The sequence below is a fragment of the Taurulus bubalis genome, assembly GCF_910589615.1.
Source record: "Taurulus bubalis genome assembly, chromosome: 6".
In the NCBI taxonomy this organism is placed as follows: domain Eukaryota; kingdom Metazoa; phylum Chordata; class Actinopteri; order Perciformes; family Cottidae; genus Taurulus; species Taurulus bubalis.
Window position 1 is genome coordinate 24017473 of NC_136594.1, and position 9823 is coordinate 24027295.

The following is a 9823-nucleotide window of genomic DNA, read 5'->3' on the forward strand; positions in this document are numbered from 1 at the left end:
CTCTTCATACTGTGTACATGTCCATCCGTCCACCTGAGTGACTGTTGTTGGTGAATTATTCCATTTATGTACCTGTAATGTGAAGCTAAGAAGTAATTATTTGTAAATATTTGCCATAATTTTATTGGTCCTTCAGAATAAAAAATAATTTTTTGGAGCTTACAGTTTCAGTGTCAGTGCTTGGCTACGACTGTGCTGGTGTTTTTCATGCAGAGAGCACGCGCACGCTTATTGCCACATTCCTCAACGTCCCGCGTCGGCCTGACAGACGGAGACTTGGGACTCTTCATCCTGAAGACTCAGATCTCATCTCCCCCTCTCCTCACCCCACTCGGAGTGAGCGGAGAGTCCCAGTGCTGCAGTCTTGGCTGCTGGCCGAGTCCAGGAGGGGGCAGAGGTGTGAGTGTGTGTGTAGAGGAGACGAGGAGGAGGAGGAGGAGGAGGAGGAGGAGGAGGAGGAAGGGGGGTGATAATAGGACACAAGCCACGACATGGCGACAACACGCCACACACACAGAAAACAGCACAAACCCAGCTTGAGACACAGGCCGGGCTGTCCGCAGTTTGGGTGCCTGCCCAGGACTGCAAACCGGCGCAGTGCGCTTGTGTGTGTGTGTGTGTGTGTGTGTGTGTGTGTGTGTGTGTGTGTGTGTGTGTGTGTGTGTGCGCAAACACATTTTGGTTCTCAGCCAACTAAAGGCAGCCCTGTAAGAATGAATCATATGGTAAAGATTTGTAAAGATTGTTACATTCCGGCGATCAGGGCTGGATTAACCCTCTTCGGGGCCGGGGGGCACACGTGAGCGGCGGGCCCCCGAGTGGGCCCCTTCCACCCGCCACGGCAACTAACCAGTAATCCTGTGCGGAAATGTGTCAGTTGGTTTAATTAAAATCTTTTAAACACAGCTGGTAAATCCAGTTCTGAAATTTCTTCTATAGCGTTGTGGCGAAGAAAAAAAAACTGTCAGCGATGGAGTTTGAAAGACGGGTTTTGCAATATTGTCTTTACCATGATAAATACACACACATTTGGGTTTTAGCGCATACACAAGGGACACACTACTTCTGGTGAGCTACGTCACTAACACACAGTTTAAACCCGACACACACACACACACACACACACACACACACACGCCGAATCTCTGGATGAGCCGCACGCAGCAGAGCCGCCCGCGTATTTTAAAACTCTTTCTTCGTGTTGGTTGGCATGAAAAAGGTTATGTCAGCGTTTGGATTCTTCTTATATGTAAATTATTTCAAGGTATAAGTTTGGCAATTTTGTCCCTCGCCATCTTGGCTTTTTTGCAACCAGTGAACAGAAGAGACCATATTTGAACGGCACAGGAGTGACATGATTAAGCAATAAGGTACGAGAGGCAGTACTGTGTCGTGCAATAATGTACTGTTCAAGTACATTATTGTAGACACAGTACTGCCTCTCGTCTCATTTTTCTCCTCAATGATGTTTAAAGGACCTTCCTCGCGTCGGGAAATTACCGACGTAATTATCTCTCACTAGAAATTATCATGATTTTGTGGTCAAACCCTTTTCATTCCTCATCTCATTTTAGGGAGGAAGTGACGTTGTGTTGTCGTTCGTTATGCTAGTGTGGGGGATGCTACGTGAGCTTGTTAGCTGTTCCGTTTGAGCTAACGTTACTGTTAGCGAAGAGCCCCTTTGCAATACTGTGAACACTCAAGCAATACACCTGCAAGTTAAGGAAACCAACGTCTGCGGGTCGTTACTGCGGACGTTACAATATCAAAGTTTACACCAATATGTTTGGGAACTGTCAAGCTTGAAATGACAACTAACGGTCGCGCAATTTAAATCTAGCTGTTATTTTAAGTGCGCACTGATATGGAACGCTCTAAATGTAAACAGGCTGTACAGTACTTTATGGCTGAATAAACTACACCTCGTGACTCACTCTCAACCAATCAGATGCTTGATTTGATCTACCCGTATTATAATGCCGTATAAAGCTCTGGTAGCAGCAGCGACCTGTCCAACAGAGTAAGCCCCGCCCTAAATCATACTCTGCTTTATGGTCTATTGGGCTCTAAATGGACCATCATTAACTAAATAAACATCATGCTGTATTGAAGAAGACGTGGAACTAGAGATTAAGACATAAACTCATGTTTACAATGTTTACTGAGGGAATAAATCAAGAGAAGTAGAGTCATTTTCTCATAGACATCTATACAACCAGAGGAGTCGCCCCCTGATGGTTAGTAGAGAGAATGCAACTTTAAGGAGTCAATAAACACATCTATTTGTTTTATATGATTTTCTTTCTTTCTTTGATTTGTTCCCTTGCACTGCCACTATAGTGAACATTATTGGACTATGCTAAACTGCCACATACCACAAATATAATACAACAAGCCCAACAATACCATGATAGGAATTTTAGTTCATATCGCCCAACTGTAGTGTATAGCAAGATGCGATTGAGTTGCATTATGGGAAATGCAGGATCTGATATTTTTGGAGCTTTACTCATGCTAGGGACTAAATGTCCGGATATCTCGACACGCTGCTTCAGTTTTGATCTTTTTATTAATTTTAATCTGTCGCTTCCAGTCAAACAGTCTCCCTCTGCACTCACGAAGCATGTCACAAAGACACAAGAGGATCACGGCGTGGGAGGAAAGTTTCACTTAGCACTTTAAAGAAAAGAAAACTATGCAGGTGGACTACTAAAACATTGGGCCAAACACAATTTGCCTGACAGGTGCAGAGCCGACATGTGATCCGTCAGATCAATGTCGGCTTGAAAAAAAAGAGTTTGACAGCGCTCCGTTAGTTAGAAGGCAGGGCCACACCCTCTGCCCTCTGCATTCTCCTCCTATTACATAACATGACTAGGCATTGACATGTTCTACCTCTCCTCCTCCTCCTCCTCCTCCTCCTCCTCCTCCTCCTCCTCTGGCTTCCCATACAAGAGAAGAGACAGACAACAGTAGTACTTATGGAGGCCAAGAAGTCATGCAAATTAACGTCAGTCAGCATCCGTGTGTTTTGGCCCTCCTGAGCCCCTGTAGGGAGGAGGTGCAGGGCCAACTGAGTATAATTGGGCCTCAGCTGATTAGTGAAGAGGGGGGCTCATACAGGAGGAAGGGGGGGGGGGGAGTAAGAAGAAGAGATGCTGAAGAGATATTAGGAGTGAGAGAGCAGGGCCTCTGAATCAAACAGGAGGAGGAGGAAGAGAGAACTGACAGAACATACAGAGGGAAAGGATGGAGCAGGGAGTGTGTGTTGCATATTCATGACCGCTGCCGTGTTTGCATCCCGACTCCCTCTGCCGTCTCTTTCTGCTCCAGACTGAGTGCATTTGTCTGGGAGCAGAAACACAACTGAAGGTGTGCAACAGGCCTACGGATTCTATGCATTATTTATCATTTTGTATTCATTTATGTAAAGGATTCCTCTGGTTTCCTATTAGTTATGATAACGTGGCGTCATTTGCTGAAAAGAGTCAGACAGGGCCCCAAAAAAACACACACAAGCAGTCAGATGATTATACAAGTTTTAACCAACACAATAATGTCAATATTGGATGATTCTGCAACACCTCGTGCTAATGCCTCCAACTTTTTTTCTCCCTACAATATCCGCTAATACGTCTCCCATTGGTTTGTGGACTGCTGGTTTAAAGCCTTGAGTTCAACATTTAAGCAGTCGCCATCTTGTTTTTATGCAACTAGAAGTGACATAAGAGGAGCAACCTAAGACATTTTTAGGCATCCTAAACTTTCATTAACTGAAAACACACTAAAAGGTTTAAAGTTATATGATGAAAAACACGGACAACTCCCAGATCGGATAATGTTGCGGTAGCGACCCGTCAATCACAAGGTAGCCCCGCCCTCAGGCATATTCTGCTTTATGGTCTATTTTACTCTAAATTTAAACATCAGTCTGTATTGAAGAATACTTTAAACTACTTCTCACTTGTTTTATTCCCTCAGTAAACATTGTAAATGAGTTTATGGTCTCCCTTGCTAGTCATTTTCTCGTAGACTTCGATACAATCTGACTTCTTTTTGCAACCAGAGGAGGCTCCCCCTGGTGGCCAGTAGAGAGAATGCATGTTTAATTAAAGCACTTCCACATTGGCCTCACCTTTCAGACCCGGAGTTTGATGGATGTTAATTTTTCTAATCAACGTTTTTTTTTTCGAATAAAACAGTCTCAGAAAAAATAAATAAGTGACTCTTTGGTTGAACTGAATCATCCAGTGACATGTATGGATGAGGGATTGCAAGACAACATCGCTTAATTTGAAAGGAGTCACAAGGAAGTTTCAATCCCACTTCCACGTGTAATTGCATGCCGCTTACTTCTATCACCACTTTTTGTTTTTTTTCTGCTGTGCAAGCAAATTCCTTTAGAGTCGGGGAGAAGCAAGCCGGTCCTCCGCTGGTCTGACTGTTGGCTCATCAAATGAGGAGAAACTCTACCGCACTCAAACGGCGATAAAAAAAAAACGTAGTTTGACCTTATCACAGAAGACATTTGGACCTCACAGAATGAGCGGTTACATGCCTCCCATTGCCCTTTACGGCAGCGTCCATGTTCACACACTGACGCCACGCAGACGCATTACACAGTGAGCGGTGGAGATGAGCGAGGCTTGTATGTTTCTATCATTAAGGCCCATCCCGGACACCAGGAATGACGGGACACGTTGTTCCATGTAAAGTCCCATCACTCCCAACAGATACTACATGTAACAAATGTCAGATGTGTGTGTGTGTGTGTGTGTGTGTGTGTGTGTGTGTGTGTGTGTGTGTTCCATTGACAGGCATGGAAGCAGCTTGTTGAACTAATAGCCTAACTAATGTGTCTACATCCCCCCCCCTCCCTTCTCCTTACCTCCCTCACCCCCTCTTCCTGCTGCAAAACTGACATCTATGAACTGAGCAGAGGACGGAGGAAGGGAGGGAGAAAAGAGGGGGGGTAAAAAAAGAAAAGAAGAGTGGGTTGACAAGCGGCGGACCCTCTCGCCCTCCCGTCTGACTCCGTCTATCTCCCCCCTCTCTCTCCCTGAGGGTTTGTCTCTGAGGGTAGCGCTATGATGAATAGGCCTGTCTGAGCTAACCTAGCGGAGACCAATTAGAGAGGGAGAGAGAGAGAAAAAGAAAAGGGAAACCGAGAAACGACGAGAGAAGCTGAAGCAAAAGGGGAGAGCGGGAGACAGAAAAGAGGAGATCGAGAGGAAGGGCAGATAGGTTAAGAGGGAGGTAGGAGGATAGGGGTAAAGTGGAAAGTTTAAGACAAAGCATGTTGCTGTACGTGTGTGTGTGTGGGGGTGTGTGTGTGTGTGGGGGGGGAGCTGTCAGTGCTGAGGGAGAGGCAGCGTGAGGGGCTGGCCTCTTAAGTCTTAACCTCGTCTGCTGCTGCAGGAGAGGCTTTGACAGCAGAGACGCAAACAGGACCGACCCTCACAAAACACTCCTCTTCCTCCTCATCTTCCTCCTCCTGAGAAACCTTTCAATGCTCGCTCCTCGTTCTTCTTCTCCGCTCTCCTCCCCTCTCCCTGCTGGTTATTCTGTTGGTCCTATACGTTGGCATCTTCGCTCTTCTTTTTCTCCAAGTTGAGCGAACACATTAAGTTTAGGTGACATTTCTTTAATATTAATAAATTCACTAATGTGTGCTGCGGGGTTTTCAGACCACAGACAGAGGAAGACGACGTCGTCACGGTGGCGTTGCCCATCGGTTTGTGGACCACGATTTGAAGCCTCGAGGTTTTTGGAATTTCCGGCGTCGCCATCTTGGTTTTTCTTGCAACCAGAGAGGGTGGAGCTAAAACCGAATGCTGAGTTAGGGCCCGTTCACACCAGATGCGACTCTCAAAAACGCGTCGCTAGCAAAACCATTGTTTCCCGATGGTACACTCGGCCAAGGCAGCCAATCGGATGAAGCAAAAGGCGGGCTTTATTACTTTACCACTTCCTTCCTGTTTTCGTGTGGTATCGTCTTTCCTTTTTCTTTAAAATATTGTGAACCCAAAACCTTCACTTTTTCCTCCTCCTCATCCCACAACACAGCAAGGGCAAGAGCGCGACGTCTGCTTGAATCCATTTTGTAAATTAAGTTCTATCGGCTGTTTTGCCAAGGCCTTTTTGAAGCGACTGCGCTTTTAAAAGTCGCGTCTGGTGTGAACGGCCCCTAAGACGTTTTTGGGCGACAAGACAACTTACATGTAACTTTCCATGAACTGAAAACACACTGTGAAGGGGTTAAAGTTGTAAGACAAAAACACAGACGGCGACCTGTCAATCACAGTGAGCCCGCCCTAAAGCATAGCCTGCTTTATGGTCTATTTGTATTGTAATTGTTTATGTTTATTATATGACTTTAAACTAGAGATTGAGACCATAAACTCATGTTGACAATGTTTACTGAGGAAAGAAAGCAGGAGCATTCTTTCAGGTCATAATCACAATTTGGAAAGTTTGGAATAGAGTGATTTGGTTGGCTGCCTCGCTTCATCACAAGTCCATTGTTTAAGGTATCTTAACCCCTAAAAGGTGCTACAATGTCAATACCGATGCTTTTTAACCCTCGCACAACCAGCTGTGTGATCGCACATTGGCCTCCATGGTAGAGGGTTCTCATGTTCATGACTTCAGGATGGTTTCTGAAGTCATGAACAGGAGAACCGTCTCCATCCATCCCGGATGGTGTGAACGCTGCATGACTCTGGAAACGTTGGTGCCGCATGTCGGCCCTTGTGGCCTGGGTTTAAACGCCGCCGATGCTTCCCCACCCGGGTGTGCCGAACTACGTTTCCCTCCTTCCAACACACATTTGATAGAAGGCCTCCTCTCAAAAAGCAAAACTCTCCCCCTCCTCCTCCTCCTCCTCTTCCTCACCGATCACCGCCGTCACCCCCCCGCTCTGAAACAATTACAAACATCCCGCTTCCCCATTCATCACCGACAATTAAACAGCACGATGGAGGCGACTTCATGAGCAGAGCGTTGAGGGCGAGGCGAGATGAGGTAGAGTCGGCAGTGAGAAAGAGAGAGGAAGGCTGACAGCACAATTAAGGTTTTTAATTCTCTGCTTGAGTGGGCCGGTCCAGTCTTTATGCTAATTAGGATGCCACGGCTGTGTAATAAATCTCTATGATCCAGCCTCATTTCCCTTCTGTCTCTCTGTCTGTCTCTCTCACAACAGAAAGTTCACCCGCTACTTCCACCTTTTTTCATTTTTTTCCCCTCGGCTGGAGTGCTAATAGTTTCGCTAAAATTGTGTTGGGTGGGAGGAGGAGGGGAGAAGGTTTGTTCGTGCGGTTTTGAACGCTTCCCAGAGATTCGAGAGTTCCTCGTGGCGGCGCGCGGCGTTTTGCGGTTGGCCAAGCATTCGATGCCTGGCCTCCACGCCAGTATCACATAGTTTCTCTCCCTGTTAACTCGCTTTATTAGTGTTTTTACAGCAATATGGTTTGCATGCCCCCCCAAACACATCTAGGGCGAGGAATGCAGAACATATTCTCTTATTCCTCTCTCTCGCTTCCCTTATCCGCTCATCTTTGACGGACATGTCTAATGATAACATCTGCGGATGGGAGGAAAACAGAACAACAATCCGCAGATAATTGGGAGGGGACGCTTAAAGACGAGGACGGAGAAGACGAGAGGGATAGATAAGTGGACAAGTGTACCCGGTTTGTTAAAGTAGCAACTAGCAGATATATTTTCACCCTCATTTAGATCACGAGGACGTGCTTCTTTATTTTTTGTCCCAAAGCCAATTTAAAAAACACAAAATCTGTGGCGACTAATTAAACTGCAGTTGCATGTTCATTAAATAAATGAAGGTAAAATAGGTCCATGCAGATTTTTACTGAATGAAACACACACAACGAGATCATTTGACAGCAGAGTTAGCCTCGCTGCACATCCGTGTGACTGAACATCCCCAGTTGGGTTTTGGCGCGGCGCCCCTCCGCTTTCCTCTCCGGGTACAAAACTCTCTCGCTCACGGCGTCTCCGTCGGCCATCTTGTGCCGCGCGAGGGTCAAAATGGCCACCGCCGCGACCACCAGGGCCAGGTGGAGCAGGTAGAGGGCGACGCGGAGGCCCGTCAGCAGCAGAGAGGCGCAGACGGTGGCGACGCACCAAGGCCCGGCCAGGAGCAGCAGCAGCAGCGAGTGATGCAGGGAGCTGAGGACCAGAGCCGGGACGGCCAGGACCAGTCGGAGCAGCGTGGACGCCAGCCAGGAGTACAGAGACAGAGGGGACAGGAGGAGCGCCGCCGCCGCCTCGCTCGTGGACACGGCCTAGAAGAAGGAAAGCGGAGGTTACGACAACGCCGATGAAAAAGGGAACGGTTAGCGAGCAACATCCAAGTTTGTTTTGAAGTCGTGCCTCTTTTAGCTCGGTTTGGGTCTCCAACTATATTTGCTCTTTAGCTCCTAAATGCTTCAGTATGTTCACCAGCTAGTCGCTTACTTTTTAGTTTTGGCAGCACAAGGAAATATGGGGTAACGAAACCGGCTGAATCCGATCACATCCGCCCACCAGGGCTCTCAAGAATATTTAATATGAAAGTTTAGTGGGGGTTTTTAGGCCTGGAGGTGCAAAACCATCCAGAAAAAGTAACAATTTAACAACTTTTTTGATCTCTTATGCCTTCAAATCTCCCAACCCCCAATTAGGGAACCTCTACATATAAAGCACATGTAGGCCTTAATTCCTTTAATCAACCTACCTCACAAGGATTTCCATGCAAGTCGTCATCGGTCATCTGAGCCTTTCGAAGCCCTGAAAGATAAGCAATGGGCAGATATATTTATAGTCATGCAGCTGCCTCACAAAAAAACAAAAAAACCTGCGAGCAAAATTATTGGACCGTATCAGTGTAACAGCTCTGCTAAAAAAACGCATAAACTCACATAGGAAAAGGAGAATGAGAACGGTTGTCAGCAGGAGCCTCATGTCGCTCAAGTCTGAGAAGAACAAACAAACCGGTGAACACAAATGTGCTGTAATCTGTTGGAGCGTTCAGGAAGAACTTCTGCTCACTGCTTCCAGGCTGGACGCTCTGGGTCTCAGCTCAAGCCTCTCGCTGCTCCACACTCTGCAAGGTTCCTCAGCTTTAAGTCACTAATCCTCCTCAGACACGCCCTTTTTCATTCTGCTTTTCAAACAAGCCTTGGACTGAACTTCACAACATGAGCAGTGCCCCCTGTTTGAATGGAGGGACAATGACAAGAATCATTTCACGTCACTTTATTGAGATTCGCAGACCTTTTTTTTTCTTCTTTTTTATTGCGAGGAGGAAATCGTGAGTCATCTACCTGACACTGAACCGAAATGTTTGACAACAAAGTCAAAAATGCAAATAAAGGCTGGAGAAAATGGTGGAAAAAGGCCCGAAAAGAAGAGGAAGGGTCTCTTTTATGTGAGAAAGGTGTCAGCTGGCTTTTATTCCAGCTGTTGTCCACAGCACACACACACACACACACACACACACACACACACACACAGCCCAGCAGGAGTCATCCGCCACTGGAACAATATGGAGGATACTGGCTGAGGAGGATGGGCTCTTCATTTTTATCTCTCCAACTTCAACCTTCACCTCTGTCTTAAATTAACACCCCCCCTCCCCAATCATGCTCTCTCAGACTCCATTAAGGTTAAACCCGCCTTATCACAGCCTCCACCCACCGTTACCCTTCCTCTCCCCTGCTGAGACGCCAAGGAGAACCTGCCACCAATGGACGCCAATAAGCCGCAGCGCTGTTATGAAGAGAGGCGTCCTGTCGAGGAACAGGGGAGGTGGGGGTCGTTC